General features: G+C 49.8%; 1 protein-coding gene across 14 annotated transcripts in view; it reads right to left on the reverse strand.

Annotated features, from left to right (window-relative positions):
- Positions 1-19082, reverse strand: part of CACNA1E (calcium voltage-gated channel subunit alpha1 E) — a 498756-nt gene that overhangs the window by 431405 nt on the left and 48269 nt on the right. For 13 of the 14 annotated variants that reach the window (XR_005656965.1, XM_039881316.1, XM_039881318.1 and 10 more), the window contains 4 exons: positions 13166-13427; positions 11953-12056; positions 9802-9904; positions 8364-8442 (listed from right to left, as the gene is read on the reverse strand). The gene's annotated coding sequence lies outside the window, so the exon portion shown is untranslated. The remainder of the gene's footprint in view (positions 1-8363; positions 8443-9801; positions 9905-11952; positions 12057-13165; positions 13428-19082) is intronic. The other variant, XM_039881317.1, reaches the window with a different exon arrangement.

Genomic DNA, 19082 nt, shown 5'->3' on the forward strand with positions numbered 1-19082 from the left:
TCCCAAATACCCAGCCCAGCCTTCTTCCTCGAGCCCTATACCCATATGTGAAGCTGGCAGCTGTGTGCTCCTCAGACGCCTCGAACTCAATATAGCCCCAACTGAGCTCATCAGCTTCCCCTATCAATCTTTGCCTCTCCCCAAATTCTCCATCTGGAACAACAGCTCCACGTTCTACTTCTTGCCTCTCTGTACATACCCACGGGATCACCTACCCGCCCAGGTGGACTTCACCACCCAAATATTGCTGGATGCCTTCTCGCTAATCCCGAAATAACTGCCCTGGTCCTGACCTTCAGCATCTCTAACTCTAGTGGGCCTTCCTCACCTGTCTTGTCCTCATTAATCCCATCCTCCCCACAGATGCCAGAGGCGCCCTTTCACCATGCAGAGGTCATGATGGCATCCCCATCATCTACGGACAAACTCTTCCATGAGACTCTTCAGAATGCAGTCTCTGCCACCTTCTTAGCCTCACCGGGCATCCCCCCACCCAGCCTTGTTCACCTCATTCCTGGTTCTCAGACTGCTCATAGACCCCTACAAATCCATGGCATCCCTCGCCTTTGTGCCTTTGCTTAGCTGTATATCCCCACTGCTTAGAATGCCACTTACCCCCACATTTTCTTCATACTCTTTCTTCTTCTTTCCCTATCTATTCATATTCATGCATTACCTCCTCCTGGAAGCCCTCTTTGATTTCCCTGGGCTGGGCTCCTTGAAAGCATATCTCTCTTGTCACACTCACCACGTTGTCCTCTGTGTAGGTGCTCATTTCCCCCACCAGATTTCAAGTTCTCCTGTGGCACAGACTAACCACAGCTTATTCATACGTGTGCCTCTAGTTCCTAGTACAGGGCCAGGACTCTAGCCAGTACTCTGAATTATGCCTGGTGAAAATGTGAATGAATAAGATGTTTGGAAGAGAATCTTTCTTTTAAAATTGAATTGAACCCATTAATTTTACAGCATTATGTTCTATCCAGCTGAGCTGAGCAAAGGCAATAGTGTTAAGCTGGATGGCCGCCTCCATATGCTAGCTCGGATGGTCAGCTGTATGTGCCAACTTAACTAGGCTGTAGCACCCAGCAACTCAACCAAACAGCAATCTAGGTGCTGCTGTGAAGGTATTTTGTAGGCGTGTAATATCTACAACCAGTTGACTTTCAGTTAAGGACATTATCCTCAACAATCTAGGTGGGCCTGATCCAACTAGTTGAGAGGCCTTAAGAGCAGAGCTGAGGTTTCCTGAGGAAGAAGACATTCCGCCTGTGGACTGCAGCTTCAGCTCAGAGCATCCAGCCTGACTTCCCGGTAGCCCACCCTGTGGGTTTCAGTCTTGCCCAGCCAGCCCTCACCATGGTGTAAGCCAATGCTTTGCACTAAATCTCTTTAGATATATACACATACATACATATAGTATGTGTCCTTGTACATGTCCTATACGTACCATACACATATGCAGATGTAGGAGACGTGAGTGGGTGGTGCAGACCATGCTCCCTTTGCTACAGGAGAACCTCAGCACAGGGAGGCTCAACAGCTTTACACGAGGGCACAGTGGGCCCCTGCATCAGCTACCCTGCCTCCCAGGCCAGGCCTCCCTAGCAGAAACATCAATAATTTGTATTAACGAGAAGGAAAAGCTGCCGGACATTATTGAACTTGGCCAATTAACAAGTAAACAAACACACAACTGCAAGTCAGAGCCTGTGCTAACCCAATGTACTCTGCTCATTTAATTTAACAGGAGTCGTTTCGTTTTAATTAGGACAATGCTTCACGGTATATTAGTAGGAGTCCTGTAGTATATGTTGTGGAAATAATAAAGGCTTAGCAACGAGACCTGTTTCAGCACCATGCTATTAAACCTTCACCAAGAAGGGAGGGGAGGCTGCCAGGGCTTTATAGAAATGATTGGGTTTGAAAATTAGCACTGTTAGAAAGAGCTAGGTGAGACAGGGTCTGGCAACACCCCAGAATTGAGCAATCCCAGGAACACTCAGCTCACAGGCCTGAGGACTAGCCACTACTGAACCCCAGGATTATCTGGCTTCTCAGATCTCAACAAGGCTTGGAGCACGCCCCTCCCCCCATGGCCAACAGGGCAGGAGAGACGTTGCATGAAAGAATACTCAAGCAATCTCCAGATGGAGAACGTCCTGACTCTAATCCTCCTTTTCACACTTGAACCCCACTAACCTGAGCCTTCCTCGGCAGACCATTTGTCTCCTAACAGGAGCAGAATTGAGATGTATAGCCCACTCTCCCACTATCAGATGAGAACCGGGCCTCTCTCCTTTTCTCTGCCTTCCATAGTGTGATGGTTGAGTTGTTCCATCATGAGATGGTTCTACTGGAGCTCGAAAGAAGGACAGCTAGATTTGCCTCCCTCTCTCTCACCCACCCAATTTCAATGGGAATCCCACACCTCTAGCCTTCCCTGCCCTCTTCCCAGCCAGACACTGGGATATCGTCCTCTTCCCAGTCTGTCCCCTAAGGAGCCACCACCATTTACCCCTTAGTAGAGAAGCATTCCCAGCACATCTCTCTATCATCTGCAATTTTAGCTTTTCTGCTCTCATTTTTGGAACAAAAAGGTTGTCTTGTAAAGCAGTTCCAGGTATCACTGAATAAGCAGAAGATCTTTGCCTGGGGATGGAGACAACTATTCCTGTCTCCAAAGTCACCTCCATGTCACAGAAAAGCAATGAACTAAGAGACACAAGGCATATGGTCTAGGCCGGCTCTGCCGCACGACCAGTTCTAAAATCTCGGGTAAGTCATTCACTTCTCAGCCTCAGTTTCCTTTTTGTAAATGTGAGCTAAACCATTTTGGAGATGCCAGAGGATAAAAATCTCTTTTCTCCAAGACCAACTCTTTTATACTTATTGTGCCACGACCCCTGTCCTGGATCTCTCTTCTTCTCCCTCCTTTGCTCCCTCCATCCCTCCAATCCGGCCTCCCTCTCTCTCCCCCTCCTTCCCTCACCTCCTCCTTCCCACCTCTGTTTGTCCCTCAGATTTCGATGAGTCACCACCAGCGCAGACAACTTATAAACCTACATCGCCTTGTTTCTGCAGCCCCATCCTGGGGTACCTAGGTTCCCTGACTAGTGAAATTAGTCCCCAAAACTCTCAGCATCATAAGGAGGGGACCGTTGGTGGGGACATCAGCTACTGTAATGGAAATGCTTCAAGGCCCTTGAAAGGTGAAAAACATAGGGAACTTCAACGCTTGGGAATAAAATTTAGAGCCTTGGACAGTGAGGGTATGTTGGGGTCAGGGCAGGAATAGGTGTGGACTAATATTAACACTACTGAGTGCATGGCATTGAGCTCCATGCCATTAATGAGAAAGACACCATCCCTGCCCTCAAGGAATTCAGTGTGCAGTGGGGCAGATGGGCATTAAAAAAAAGATATTTACAATACAGGGAAGATGCAAAGGTGTGTGGGAGCACATCAGAAAACTACCGAGTCCATCCCGTGGGGTTGGAACAGACTTCTTGGAGGAGAGGCTAAAGACCAAAAGAGTATCTTCATCAAACTCAGTCTCAACAGCATTTGACACAGTTGATACTCCATCCTCTTTGAAACATTTTCTTCATTTAATTTTCCTCCCTTGCAGCTTCTCCTTCCTCATCTCCCTTGCTGGAGCCTTCCTATATTTCAAACTTTTAGATGTTGGAGTGCCCAGCACTTGACCTTCAGACTTCTCCTCCGTGGCTCCCACTCCCCAGGAGAGCTCACCCATGTCTTGGCTTTAAGTTCTATCTGCTATTACAAGCCACCAAATCTGTGTTTCTAATTTGACCTCTCCCCTCCAACCATTAACTCTGCAGCTCCCCTTCGATATCTAGCAGGTATCTTTAACTAAATATGAACAAAACAGAACTTCTGACTTCCACCCCCCACCTCCCCAAAAAACTGTACCCCTTCACTCTTTCCTTCTCAGTCCAAACCCCAGAGTCATTCTCGAGTTCTCGTTCTCTCTCATACCAGCATCTGATTGGTCAGCAAATCTCATGTGATCTCTGCCGTACACAGATAACCCTCATTGGTCTCTTCTCACCACCTCCTCTGCATTCACCTTGGTCCAAGCTGCCACATCTCTCTCTGCATTAGCCTCCGAAACTGATCTCTTCCCCTCTGATTTGTCCCTAAAATCAGAGGAATCCTTCAAAACTGTATATCAGAGCACATGCTCCCCTGCTCCAAACCTCCCAGTGGTTTCCTGTGTCACTCAGAATAAACTCCAAAGACCCGCCCATCACCTAGAAGAATTCCGTGTCATCTAGGCCTGCAGCAGCTGGTCTCAATGACTCCCACCATGTCCCCCGTGCCCACGGCTCACCGCCTTCACTAGCTCCAGCCACACCGCCTGGCTCCTGCTCCTTGAATGAGCCAGGCACCCCTCTCCCTCCCTGTCCCAGATCCTCCCTGTCTGCTCCACCATCTTCTCCCTGATGCCCACTGCCTTTCTCCCTCACTTCAAATGTCATCTCCTCAGAGGGAGCTCTGTGACGTGGAGATTTCAACCTACCGTGTCAGGGGGTCCTAGCTAGACACAGATGGAACACTCAGCTACGATCTTTGAAGAGACCCTTTCATGAAGGTACGATTCACAGGGACAACCAAGCAGAGGTTTGGAGTCCCCCTAGGACTGGCCGCACTGGGAGGCTGACACTATGAGGCAAGGCGGTGCGTCTGAGGGCTAGAACATGGGTGAGCTAGTGCTCAGTGGTGCCAACGCAGGACGGTGGTGGCGGAGCAGGAAGAACCAATGCCCGCCCTTCCCCACCCTCGGTCTCCTGCCGATGCACTCTCTGGCCAAATCCGACAGGCAGCCAGAGGGCAAGGGAGCCCCGGGGATGCAGTCCGTGGACTTGAGGCACAAGAGAACAGAGCGGGGCAAAGGGAGGTCACCCAGCACATCGGTATTTCTGGTTCCTCTCCTTCTGGGCACAAGGCAGGAACCCGCATCCCCTGTCCCCATCCCTGAAGTCCGGTACAGCATGCAACTTGCTTTAGCCAATGTCACTCCCATACCTAAGTCATCACATTCCCCCTTCCACCTGCTCTAATGGCCAATGACAGTCCAGAGGACGAAGACACAGTCAGCCTGGGTCCCAAAGTGATAAAGTTGTGGAGCAAGAGCCCCTGCTGTCCCCCAGTGGACATGTCACACGAGCGAAGGTAAGCCCCTGAGATTTGTAGTTTCGTCTAGTTTATCCTGACCGAAAGACTTCCTCTGCCAAAGCAGCAACCTCCCTCGCCCTTACACCTTACTAGTTTTCTTCACCAGACTTATCACCACCTTACAAACTCCAATGTTTGTTCATTATCTGTCTCCTTTCTCTAAAATGTAAACCATTGGGGCAGGATTTCATTTGGTTCACTACTAATTCTCGGCACCTAGAACAGCACATGGCTCACAGCAGATGCTACAATTCTTGAATAGATAAACGAATGAATAAGTGAGCTTGCAATGACTAACGTGTGTTAAGTATGTCCCAGGCACATTCCAAGGATGTACGTCTAGGCGATTCTGAGGAAGTAAAAGATTAAGCAAATCACGAAGATCATCCAGCTTAAGTCACGGAATCGTGAAGGCATTGTGACTCCAGAGCCCAAGCCCTTGACCACTGAACCATCCGGCTTCCTGGTACAAAGGGGGCTTGCTGGGGAAGTTCAGGAGAGGCAAAGGCCAGAGGCTGGAGAGAGCCACTGCAGCCTACCACTGTTAAGTGTTAGTTATGGCTGGAGCCAAGAGTGACAACCAATAAACTATACGGAGTAACAGGGAAAATTAAAAACTTTGTCTGACTATATAAAAACAATGCTAATTACAGTCATTTACATGAATTGCTTACCATTTCTGCCTAATTATCAGGCAGCGGAACAATTAGGTAGATCTTTAACTAATGTCAACCTAACTTTGATTATTACTGTAAAAGCTAAAAACAAGAACTTGGTCCAACAATGAGTTGGTTGCTCACAGAGACTGGTTCTCTGCCCAGAATTTAAAATTACGGAGGAACTGCCTTGTCCTTACCAGTCAGTGCCCGTATTAGCAGTGATCTTCCAGGTACGAGTGTTGCATCTGGACAAGAAGGTCTGGACTTGAGGCGGGGCTACCTAATTTTTCCTGGTACAATTATCTCCCCCCGACTGAGGGCCCAGGCCAGCCCTGAACAGAAGCTCCTGTGCTCATGTTCATTTGCTTATAGTTTCTCTCTAGAACGGCTGGTTTTGACTCATGTGCCTCTGAGTCCCCTCTTGCTGCCTGGAGGCTGAAGATGTAAGATTTGCTGAAACTGCCGTGTCTATACCAGCTGTGGACAACGGCAAGGGTCTTTCCTGGAGCCCGGTAACAGGCCTTCAGAAGAGGGGGGTGAGGGTGGGATGGGTATTCAGTGGCCTAGATCTAGCTAAGAAGAACCCTTGAAATGTTATAATGGAAAGTGGCCACTGTCCCCCGCCGCATCCATTCTCTCCTTCTAGCATGACATAGTTTTCGCTGAGCACATGGCAACCCAGATAAAGGCCATTTTCCAGGCTCCACTGCAGCTAGATATGGCCAATGGGTGTCAGCAGAAGTGACGTATGCAAATTCAAGGCCATGCACTGAAAAGGGAAGGTATGAACCTCCCTTTCCTCTTTCTCCCCTTTCCTCTGGCTATGGTGGAGGAATATTAGAGCTTAGCCAAGCCTCCTCAGACCCAGGATGAAAGATAGATATTGAGATGCCAGAGCAGCAAGATGGATGAGGCTAGTTTGGTAGTCAGAACTGCGGAGCTGCAGTACCGCACCGTCACGGGGCATACCCACCATGCACGCACAGTAGATGTGAATCACAGGAAGAGAACAGAAAATGGTAAAATGTACCAAAAATAATAGTAGAGGAAGTGGCAAGTTCTTAGTATTCATTACCCTTGTTTTTAATAATCTATTCCCTTTTAAGTTCATATAATTTAATTTTTAATAATGGCTATATTTAACAACAGGCTCTCAAGATTTCTAAAAATTTGTGCGAACTCCAGCTTCAGGTCTTAGCAAAACCTGCATCTCACCTAATACCAACGTGATGCAGGAAGCGAGTTGAGATCATGTTTTCAGGTATATGTGATATATAATTCAGCCCATGAATGAACTAGGGTTACCTGGAAAAATGAGATTGCTCCAGGGATAACTTGGAACAAAAAATTCTAAAGCTTCTATTAGTTACTATTTTAAAACAAAAGAACCTTCTTGTAGCCTAACTCCCACTTGAACACACCCACGGCTGTGAAGAGCTGCTGTTCTAGATGATGGTTAAAGGCCCTCCTGCTCTCAAGCCCAGAGCTCCTGTGTGGCCCCATTGCGCATTTCCGCCTCCTTCCCACCTGCTTCTCTTGGGGACCCTCTCTCACCAGCTTAAGGGCAGAGAGAGCATCTGCCTGGTGAGAGGCATAGCCCCTGACCTAACCCATTACTTTACAAAACACAAGGTGAAGGGCAAGTGAGCCATTCATTCAATAAATGCGCACAGATTAAGTGGAACAAAACCCATCTCAGAATAATGTGTTTAGTAGAATCCCAATTTGTTAACACTTAGAAAGAGAGAGAGGAAGAAGACAGGAAGGAAAGAAGGAAAGAAGGGAGGGAAGGAAAAGAAGGAAGATATGCCATGTATATGCTTGTCTGAGCCAAGAGAACTTTGCAGAAGGATACCCACCAAACAAGCATCATGAGTTACCCTGAGAGGTGGAATGGGAGGTGGGAGGTTAACTTTATATTCATCTATATTATCTAAACTTAATTCAGCAAGTATTACTTTTGTTATTAAAAAAAAAACTAGAAAAATGATGTGAAATACTATAAAGCAGTTAAAATAAATGAACTAGAGCTATATGATATCCACATGAATAAATCTCAAACAGTAAAAGAAAAAAGTTAAAGATTAATACATACATTATGTAAACAATTACACAAAGTTTTAAAACATAAAAGTATTATATACTGTTTATGGATAACACAGCAATAGTATATAAGAATATGCATGGAGATAGCAAACCCAAATTCACATTAACAGTTTACTTTATAAAGAGGGAGAGGAATGAGAACTGAAGGAACGTATGGGTTTTCTCAGCTGATCTGCACTGCATTTGCATGTGCGCGTGTGTATTCTTTGAAGCAATATGGCAAATGTTAAGATTTGATAAAGTTAGGTCACAGATACTCAGATGTTCATTATCAAAATCTTTCTATTTGTATGCTTGAAGTGTTACATAATGAAAATTAACTTAATTTCTAAATTAACAAAATATATTCGCTAAGAAAAATTCAGCCATAAGAGAACCTGTGTTTATTGTACATACCTTCATTAAAGGATGCCCAGGGCCCATCCTTGGTCCAACATCTCTTCGGCCCCTGAGTAGACAGATGTCCTGCTGGACTCTAGGAACGGAAAAAGGTCATTCAGATTGGTCCTGTTTTTAAGAATCTTACACCGAGCAGGAGAGACAGACTGACTAACTGGAATCTCCAGGTTTGCTCTATGGTGGAGACACACAGCCCTAGCGGTTTCTCTTCTGCTGACAGAGAAGGTGGCCGCCGGGCGTGGAAAGGCAGCACACAGGGAGGAAGGAGAACTGCTCAGCTCCCAGCTCCATGACTCATGGACATGGGACCTTCGGTAAGGTACAAAGCTTCTCTAAGTCCTGTTTCTCATCTGCAACCTCTCCACGGGGTTGTGTGTGCAGGCAGACCTCAGAGATACTGTGGGTTCAGTTCCAGACCACTGTAATAAAGTGAGTACGGCAATAAAGTGAGTCATAATCTTTTTGCTGAGGGAAGGTCTTATCTTCCATTTGTAAAAAACGCAACACCTGTGAAGTGTAAAGCACGGAATAAAGCGAGGTGTGCTTGTAGTCCATGAGATCATCTAATTGAAAGCACCTGATGCCTCGACAGGGCGGTCGGTGCTCACCAACTATTAGAACACACGCAGAAACTGAGGACCGAGGTGCTCCGAAAGTGCCCGGAGCGCAGTCGGGGTCTTGTGTTTTCCGGGTGCCCGATAAATGCCTGTTGAATTGAGACTGAATTTCCAATTAGAAGTCAATGATTTCATCATAGGATCATGGAAAGCTAAAAGAAATTTAAGAGAATGAATCGCTTAACCATAACAGCTAGAAAGGCCAAGACAGAGAGGTCAACGTCCTCCTCCAAGATCTCACAGCAGGCCGGGGCCAGCCTCCCATCACACCACAGCGTCCATCACACCACAGCGTCCAGGTTCGGAGGGGCTCTTCTGGTCTTCCCTGGGCAGCACACGTTCCTCTCTGGCTGGTGACACTGGTGATCGGTCCTCACTCATCAATCTGTCCTCCTCAGGCTTTCAAGGTACCGCTTGCCCTGGTTCACCAACTTCACTCTCAGCAACCTCCAGTCTCCTGCCTGGGGAGCTCCTTCTCTCACCATGTGGTGCTCAGTGTGCCTCTGGGGAACTTTGGACTTCCTTGTGCCCCTGGAATGCTAGGTCAGGCCAGGATAGGGGCCTGGAGCGACCGCCTGGACAAGTCAGCTTACGTCACCAAAACAGAAAAGGTGCCAATGATAATAAAAGGACATTAACTGTGTGTCAAACGGTATTCTTTGCTTACATAATTTCACTGAATTCTCTTAATAATCTTATGAGATAGACGTATTATTCTTGTATCATAAATGAGAAAACTACCACCAGGAAAAGTTAGAGAACTGGTCCAAGGTCACACAAGGAGAGCCAGGATTTGAATTCCTGAGCCTAAGACTTACCCGCTGTGCAATGCTGCCTCTTTGGAACAGGATGTATATATAGCATATCCGCTGGGCTGCATCCTCTCAGCAATAGGGACAGCAGCCTCAGTTCGACATAAATCTACAAGATGGGAAAAATTAATGTACACACATATTTACCTTCTTGCATTAACATTCAAGTTCGAATTGTCTGTGGCCCACACCTCATCCAGTTGAGTCTAGAGTCTACAGTTATCTTCCCAACCCTTTTCCCTCTTCTTTTCATTTGAAAATTAATCAAATGCTTCTACGTTGCTCCATAGGCCTTGATCACATTCAGCTATTTTTTTTTTTTTTCTGGGCATTTTTCTCCACAGTCTCAAATGCCCCTTTAAAGCCTTCGAGATGAGTTTGGCAAGTATCCAGGCCAAAACCCCACACTTCCTAGGTTATCAATCCGTCCCTGTGCACCCCATTGCTCTAGTGTATGAAGTCCCCCATCATATACTTCAAAACCCTCTCCAAAGCCAGCTGCTCACATCCCACAGCCTCCTGTCACCTCCAAAGTCACAACCTTCAGCAAGAAGGAGAACTGGAAACACACAATGAGCCCTGGACCCCTTCTATGTCCTATGAGAAATGTCAGAGTCTGTGGAGACACATTCAAGGTTTGTTTTTTATCCATCTAGATTATTTTTCCTGCGTGAATCAGCAGAAGTGGACAGTCATGAGAGACCAGAACGAGCCTGCCAAAGCCTGTCACATCCCGAATTAAAAGAGATGATGGAAATGAGAATGTTTTGTAAATGGTAGAGCACTTAGATGTTAGATGGTGGCAGTTATTTGAAATAAGCCATCCAGGACAGTGGCATATCTCCTTTTTAGTCCTATCTGACCAGACACAGCTGACTCTCTACCTCAAGGAGAGGGGTCACCAATCCCCACAACCCTACCTCCAGGAAGCCCACCAGGATATATCCTACCACCAGAGAGCTGCAGACAGCATTCTGCTGGGGAGAGCGTATGTTCAGCTGCTACGTGGACAGCTGGAGAAGGGGTTAATCTCGAACACCAAGGGGGACTGGCTACTGCTACACAATGGGGACAAAGGGACTAGGACCTCAATCAGAGGCTTCCCTGCAGCATCTCTCAGAGCTCCCACGTCCAGTCATGAGGGTCAGCAGGAAGCCGTGGCAACCCGGTAATGATGGGACCACTAAGGCGGTGGATTCTGTGGACATGGAGGTTTGGCTCGTCTGCTGGGTGCCCAACAGTCAACGTGCTGGCAGGGGGCAAGGGGAACCCGAAATGGGCAGTAGAAGAAGAAGAGCTTTAGGCTGTCGCTGGCCCCTTCTGTTTTCCCACCGCCCTGTGAAAAGAGCAGTGGCCAAGATGACAGTCTAGGTTCCAACTGGAGTCAGACTGAATCAACACCACACTGTGACGAGGAAGGGGTTATGGGGCTCGGGGCTTCTACCATATTGGAGACACAGGTTTCTGCACCAACAAAAGGATGAGAATAGATGCCAAGTGACCAAGAGGGTAGACTGAGCTGATTATTCTCCGCGCGTTCCCCCAAACCCCCTCGCCACCCTCTCTGCTCTGCTCTGACCTCAAAGGCCGCCCTCCGCGGGCTGCTGCGCTGGGCACCCTTGCCTTCCAGTCTCTGGTTTAGCCGGTGCCAGGAAGCGGAAGGAGCCAGCGCCAGGAAGCGGAAGGAGCTCAAAGGTGGCAGGAAAGAGCCGCCCAGGTACTGATCCTTCCGCTCGCTCCTCGCCTTGCCGCGGTTTGGGCAGCGGCTGCATTTCTCTATGATTGTAGCCTCTGAGGGGGTGACCCTCCTCCAAACCCCAGCTCTCCAAGGCCTCCAGCAATAGGGTTCCCTACCCCTGGTTGGCCCCGAAGGCCTGTGGGGAGTGGGGGTAGCAGCTTCCAGCTCTTGCTCATCCCTCATGCACCATTTGGGTGTGTTCCCTGCATCCCGTCCACGCACAAATAGGACCTTATTAAACTTGCTTCAGTTAAATCATCTCTTTCCCGCTGGGAACTGGGCAGATAGAGACGGGGTGGTGGACAGTGAGTGCAGAAGAAGGAGGAGAGGAAGATGAGGATGGCCCAGGCGTCCTGACCATCCGCTGAGATGGGAAGCTGGAGGTGAGGTTTGTCCGACACGTGCTTCCAACCACGTACCGTTTGACATCGGCTTCTCACTCTCCCTCATGTCTCTTCGGCTGAGGTTACTCAGGCGGATCTGATTTTGCCTGGAAAATCTTCTTGGAGGAGGTAGCTGGCTTCTAAAAGAAAGAAACAAAGCAGTAAAACGGCAGCACACAGGGTCATATTTACTCTGTCCCGTGGAGGTGATCACAGGACTGAGGACCTGTCACCGCAGGAGGGGCCTACGTGGCAAACACCGCATGTCCCACCCCTCCTAGATGACCGAGGGTGTCCATCGGCCAGCCCGGCTGCCAGCCACTCTCGCCCCGGCCCCAGGGATGATGGGCATGGATAACATTGAAGCCATACAAGCCATGCACCACCTGCTCTTAGATCCATTGCCTGCCCTTTCCCCGCTCTGTTCTGTCTCACAGGAGACTCATCTCCCAGGCTCCTTTGCCCTCTAGCAGTTCAGCCAACGGGGGCAGCGCCCCAGAGGAAGATTGGGGCGTAAGAGGAGGGGAGAAGCCAGGGTGTTGCTCATCTCTCCGCTGTGAATGGCATCTCCAGGCATGGCTCTGTGTCCCCCGTGATTCCAGCTTCCCCTGGAGACTCCCCCCCTCCATGGTCCCAGCTCCCACCAGACAGCCCTGGCCTCTAAACGCTGACAAGACCACCTCCTCCCTGGGTCTCAGAGGGCCACGACCTCCCACCGTGCTGGCCCTGGGCCTCCTCAGCCCTTCCATTTGCCTAATAAAATGTCCTCTGTTGAAAGGCTAAGAGCGGCTTCTGTTTTTCTGACGGATACAGTGACTTGTCCAAGATCACACGACCCGTAAGCAGCAGGGAAGAATCAAAGCAGTTCTGCTGACCCCAATCCCAAAGCCCCGCTCCCCGCCTCCGTGTCACCCTGCCAGCCTAACTGCCTCAAGGATTCCAGGCCTTGGCATCTCACTGAAGCATCTGCTTCCACCCCGGACCTGTGTACCTGTCCTGGGAGTCAGGGTGTCATCTTGGAGTTCAAAGGTGATTGTGCTGGTGACCTGGGTTGCCTGGAACAGAGCTCACCCAGGACCAGAAACACAGCAGTGACCAGGCCCGGAAGGAAGGCTTCTCTTTGCATTTGTTTTCTTACTTATTTGTGTGCAAGAAAATATAGAGTCCATTTAGGAGTTTCACACACACACACACACCTGACAGCAGATGAATGTACCTCAAAATCCTCTGGGTTCGACAGGGAACTTACCTACCCAAGACTTCCGGGTAAGGTAAAGATGCTGCCTTGGCTGGGGCACGCACTGGACCGGCCTGGCCCGCCCCCCTCCACCAGCTCCTGAAGGTGGGAACAGCACAGAGGACCCCAGCGTAATTGGCTCGGGTGTAGCGCTTTCTCTCGATTCTCTCGCTGGGTGGAAATGATGAGAAACAGCACGTCCCCGGCTTCTCTCAGAAGCTCAACACGAACCAGGACCCGATGTGCACCACACAGTGGAATAATGAGATTCCATCTAACGGAGAAGAGGTTGCGTAGCTGAAAATCAGCCCCTTAGCCATAACAAAACAACCAGGGAGGTTCAGACAGACAGACAGACAGACAGCTCTGTTCTGAGCCACCCATCCTGGTTCCAAGGAGGGCAGACGTGGAGATTAACAGAGCCCACTAGAGATGCGATTCGAAATTATTCGACTTGACCATCCCCTTAGATGAGCCAGGAGGCCGGAGGGCTCCGAGCAGGGGCTTCTTTCTCCACTTCTCAGAAGCTCCCCTGCTCTCTTCACGCGGAGCTCGGGCTTTGTCTTTCTGCTGCCCTCCTTGGCCTACGAGAACAGTTATTGTCAGTACTCCTGGCCCTCAAATATTTCTACCTGACTCAGAAAGGGATTTAGGCAATGATGAAAACGGGCGTTTATTCCTGCATAGCCACTGCATACCGAGAGAGAGAGAGAGAGAGACAGAGAGAGAGAGAGAGAGACAGAGACAGAGAGACAGAGAGAGAGACAGAGAGACAGAGAGACAGAGAGAGAGACAGAGAGACAGAGGAGAGACACTGAGAAAGCTCTATGTCTTGACAGAAGCACAGAAAAAAATAACAAGCTTTATTCATTGACCTGACAATGGAATGAGCCCACATCCATACCAGTCAGAGCAGGTAGATGACAAAGGATCGCCTCACACGCAAGCACACTCACTCACCACAGACCAAAGTCAAAATTAAACACAGGCAGAAAAGACGAATGAAGACAACCAGTGAGTTCCACAGCTAGTTAGATATCCAAATCTCCCAAGGACCTTTAAAAGCTCACTGCCACTTCCTGTCTGCAGAAACTGGGCTTCTGGGGCCCAGGCAGCCTGGCTCAGGTAACCACTGAAGTTTCCCCAGGAAGGCTTGCTGGGGTCCCTCTTTCCTTCATTCACAAAGAAGGTGTGACCTTGGGTCAGCAGCCCTTCAGGTCCATTCACACCTGGTACAAGGCCATTCCAAGAGTTGAGAAAGAACTTCACGAGGTGAGGAAACATCACTTGAGATGTCAAGCTTCACACTTTTTATGAATCAAGCACCTATATAACATACCTATATTCCAAGCATTGTCCTAAACCCTTTACAAATGTTAATTCGTGTCACTAACTAGTCTTTCAGAGCGCTGGTACTTTACGAACTCTTAGAGTGTCTTTGTATCTGTTAGCTGCTGTCAACAGACTGCTGCTTACCAGCCACAAAAACCCAGTGGCATACGGAATAAAACTGTTACAGCTCACACACTGTACAGTGTAGGCTGGCTCCTCAGGCATGTGTAGACCTGCTGGGGGTTCCCTGTGGGCTGCCAGGCCAGGCGCCTCCACTGGGCAGCGCTGCTCCACGTGTTTCTCCTCCCCCTCCTCTCATCGACCAGCAGCCCGGCCCGGGCATGTCCTTCCCAGGGACAGAGCAAGAGGGCAAGCGGAAACGCGCAAGGTCTCTTGAGGTCCAGGCTGGAAACCATGCACTGTCACTTTCACCTTATTCTATTGCCAAAGCAAGTCATGTGATGAATCCCAGACTCAAGAAATAAGGACATGAAATCCACAAAGTCACATGGCGAAGGGCATGGATAAGGAGAGAGGGAAGAACAGGGGCATCGACGTAACCTACTGAGGCCTCTCTTGGCCAACAGTCCATCTAGAACGCAGAGGAGGTCTCCGTGGGGTCAGGCTCTCCTGATGGTACAGCCCCGGAGAGTACTCTGGACTCCGGAATCTGTTGTCTTGTTCTGCCCCAAATGCCACAGTCTCCAGGCCTCCTGGGGGGCTGAGTCCAGGGTGAGAAGGGTCACCTCACAGACCGATGGAGCAAGGCGGCAGAACCTGCATGGGCCTAGGCCCTCTGAAGGCTCTCGGTGCCTGACTTTATTGGAACAGAGGAGGAGGAGGATCTAGAAAGTGAGGGTGGGCATAACCCCTGTGGGGTCCACAAAGCTCACGAAACACCTCTGTGGCTTAGTAGAGAGGGCCCAGCCTGGACCCCAGCATCAGAAAACCCAGCTTCCAACCCTGGTCCTATCACTAACCAGCCAGGGCCTCTGGAGCTCATTCAACCTCTCCGGGGCCAGTTCTCATATCCAAGAAATGGAGATGACGATATGTTCCTCATAGACGCGAAATAGGCTGTTCCCATGAAACGGGCTTCGCCAAGTGTCACTAAATGTCCTCTGAAGTTGTGGGACACCCGCCACCCGCAGCTCCAGCATCACCACCCGCCCTGCTCTGTTGTGGCAGCGACATTTCCAATCCCCTCTCCAAACACTGCTGGTCCTTCGGCCCTCACAACTAGGGGGGTCCTGTGGCTCCCCCTATTTCCGGCCTCCATGAGATCCCTCTGGTCCCATATTTTTGATTTCCCAGCTGCCTGGCTGCTCCACCTTTGGCTGGTTTAGACTTTCCATCAGCATCTCTCGGCTTGATTCTTCTGGTCTTTCCCAGCAGGCTGGCCTCACACACCACATTAAAGGTCAGCTCCTGGATGCTATTATGGCTGAGCAGCTGGAAAAAGCCTCAGAAGCTCATTTCCCTTTCTCTAGCTACTAAAGCATTCTTTTATCTATCGACCCCCAAGTGAGACCCCGGGTCCCAAAATCAGCTATTCCCTGTCACCTCAGACAATAGCATCTTTTAAAACCTCATCTGGACTCATCTCTCTAAGTGACCACCACCTCCTTTAGATGATGAGCCACCAAATCCTTCCGGTCTGCCTTGCGGAGTGGTGGTACTCACACCTGGCGGCCTCAGGAAAAGATGGGGCTGTGCGGGGCAGTACAGGGTCTCCCAGCCATATGAGCAGCATCTCATGCTCACCAGCTCCCACTGCCCTGCTCAGACCTGCTGGACCAATCCAGGGGGAAGGGCGAGAATGATTATCTAGACAGGGACCAGAGCAGAGGGGAGAAGGAGCCAAGTGCCCAGCCAGCCAGGCTGGGGTCTTCAGGCAATTTATCAGAAATGTGTACCTAGCTGGTACCCTCCGCACTTACAGCCCTCAGCTCCCACTGCCTCCTGGGCCTGGAGCCTCGCCTCATACCTTTCACATAAATCTGCCCCTGAGCACAAGCAGACAAGAAAAGCTCAAATTCAAGTCTGAGAGAACAGAGGAGCTGGCAAGTTTGCAGAGTGGGCCCCCGGCAAGGCCCCCGCCGGCCAGTGCAACAGGGAGGACAGTTCCCGATGTGGCCAGGCACGTGAACACCTCCAGCTCATTTATGCACTTGGGTGACCACTGTTGTCTGTATGACCCTCGTGTGAACCCCAGCTGAGCCCCTTGGTGGGGCTAGTGGCTCCTCTCATTTGCAGGAGCGGTGACAAAGCTTGAGAGTTCAGCCGACCCAGCAGGTCTAACGCAGGAATGCGCTGAGCGCTTCCAGTTATCAGCAGGTCAGCACCGGTTCAAGCAGGGTAGGATCCAGGTGCTCCCATCATGCATCAGGCTCTGCCGCTCCCAAAGTCCCAAGTGTGCTCTGTGACCTGGGCTCCAAATCACGGGGTCCCTTTTTGACTCCCCAACCAAGGCTGAAACTCTATGGCATCCACAACTGTGCCCCCCCGCCCCCGTGCAGAGCAGAGCTAGGGGCTGTGTGGGTGGGGGGCAGGGACTGTAAGATTTCCCCCAGCTGGGGACACTACCCTTACATCACCGTTAAAACTACAGTTGTCATAGACTGTCTGCTCCAGAAAGCACCTCAGAAGTCATTCAGTTTAGTCTCCTTTTCTCCAAAAGAACTCTCATCTGGAAGGCAAACGAGCAGAGCAAAGGGTCCCCCACGTCGCTCACACTATTCTCCTAAGGTGCATTAAATCCAGCACCAAGCCTCTGCTTGTCTGCAGTCCAGTATCAAGAACAGCCAGCCACTAGAGCACCCCCTCCCCCATCGCATCCCACCGGTCCCTGGGGAGGGGGCTCTGCCCCTCACCCCCTCACCTCCTGTTGCTCCTTACAAAAAGGAGACTGCCCTCCCCAGCCTCTCCTACCTCCGGGCCCTTGCTGTTCAGGAAGACTCAGAAACACCCTTCCCAGACTCCATTCACCGACATGTGCGTGACCACACCGGCCTCGACACTCACTGCCGCCTGCCAGCTCCCCTCTCCCAGGAAGACCCACTCTGACCCCAGACTCTGTCTCCACTCCTCTGGCGCTACACACCTCCAAACAAAACCGAGGTTGGGGGTGGGGGGAAGTGGACCTCCCTGTGCATGACTTTCTTGTCCCAAAACTTAAATGCTACCAGCAAACCCCTAAGAGCTCCACATGGGGAAGTTCGACTCCCTTCCTAAGATGATGGGAGGGAAACACTCACCTCAGTCTCTGGAGTCTCTCACGACAGCCAGAACAAGGCATGAAATAATAGATCCATAAAGCAAGGCTTTTCTGACGAAAAAGAGCCAGGGTCCTATGTCCCTATTATCTACCCCTATGATCCCTGAGGGTCAGTGGTTTTGAAAACTACCAAATGCTACACCACCCACCCCTACTTGCACACTTTCTTTTCACAGATGAGGAAATTGGAATGGTTTCTCCAAGGTCAGCCAGTTAATCAGACCCTGAGGCTAGCAAGAGGCTGCCTTCAGCACTAATAGGATCCGTCATTTGACAGCAGAAGCCTCTTCCCCCTCATCAGGTCCCTGACACCTCCCCAAGGGCTCTCAAAGGGGCAAAGAGAAAGAAGGTGCCAGACTCAAGAGTCACCACAGAGAAGAGCCTCCCTACCCTATCAATGACGGGTGTGGCTGGTTTCATTTATTGTTGTTATCTGCTCATGGTCTGAGCCCTTCGATGCTGAGCCTGCTGAATAATGGGAGGAGATCTGGGCCTGAGAGCTGATATCCTCCCCACCCCAGCCCACCTAGCAGAGGTTAGAATGAAGGGTGGACAAGACACCCAGGAATCTTCCAAGCGGGACTCATCTTCCATGAGCTGTCGGAAATGCCACCAGGGCCTGGAAGACATTCACTTAACATGAAACATTGTTCTTGGCAAAGGGGAAGGAAACTGTATCAAGAGACCAGTACAACCAAGTGCTGGCAGGAGCTGTGGTACCTGGAACTCACTGGTGAGAAGCCTGGAATTCTTAATACAAAACTGCAGAAAGTCTGAAGCCATCTGGTTAACAGGTAAGAAGGAAATAAGTATTTTGCTTTTGAGAAAACTGATTCATGCAAAAGCTTTAATATGGAGAAAGAATATCAGTCTGGACGGTCTATGACATGCCACAGTAACAAATAAATCCTGCAATGTTAATAAGATTCATCTTAGTCTTGGAGGCTTAGTATAACAAAGATTTATTTCTCACTCACAAGATGTGTGGTACATGTCAGGAGACCCTTCTCTATCCTGCGCCTCTGTCCTGTAGACACATGGCCTTCAAGGGAAGAGAAGAGAGAGATGAAAAAAAGCATATGCATCTTAACGGCCTCCATGTAGAAATGGCTCTCATCACTTCCGTCATGGGCCATGGGAAATAACCAGACACATGGCCCTAGGGTCATTACAAGGAAGGCCAGTATATGTAGGGAGCACATGGATATTGGATGAGAATCTCAGCCACATCAGTGTTAAATACTCAGCTCTTTGCCCGAATGTCTGGCCTTGTTCCTGGGGTACTGAGCCACCTACAGCCAAAATTTAACAAAGGCATGA

The sequence above is a fragment of the Pteropus medius genome, unplaced genomic scaffold, assembly GCF_902729225.1.
Source record: "Pteropus medius unplaced genomic scaffold, Ma_sr-lr_union100, whole genome shotgun sequence".
NCBI classification, from domain to species: Eukaryota; Metazoa; Chordata; class Mammalia; order Chiroptera; family Pteropodidae; genus Pteropus; species Pteropus medius.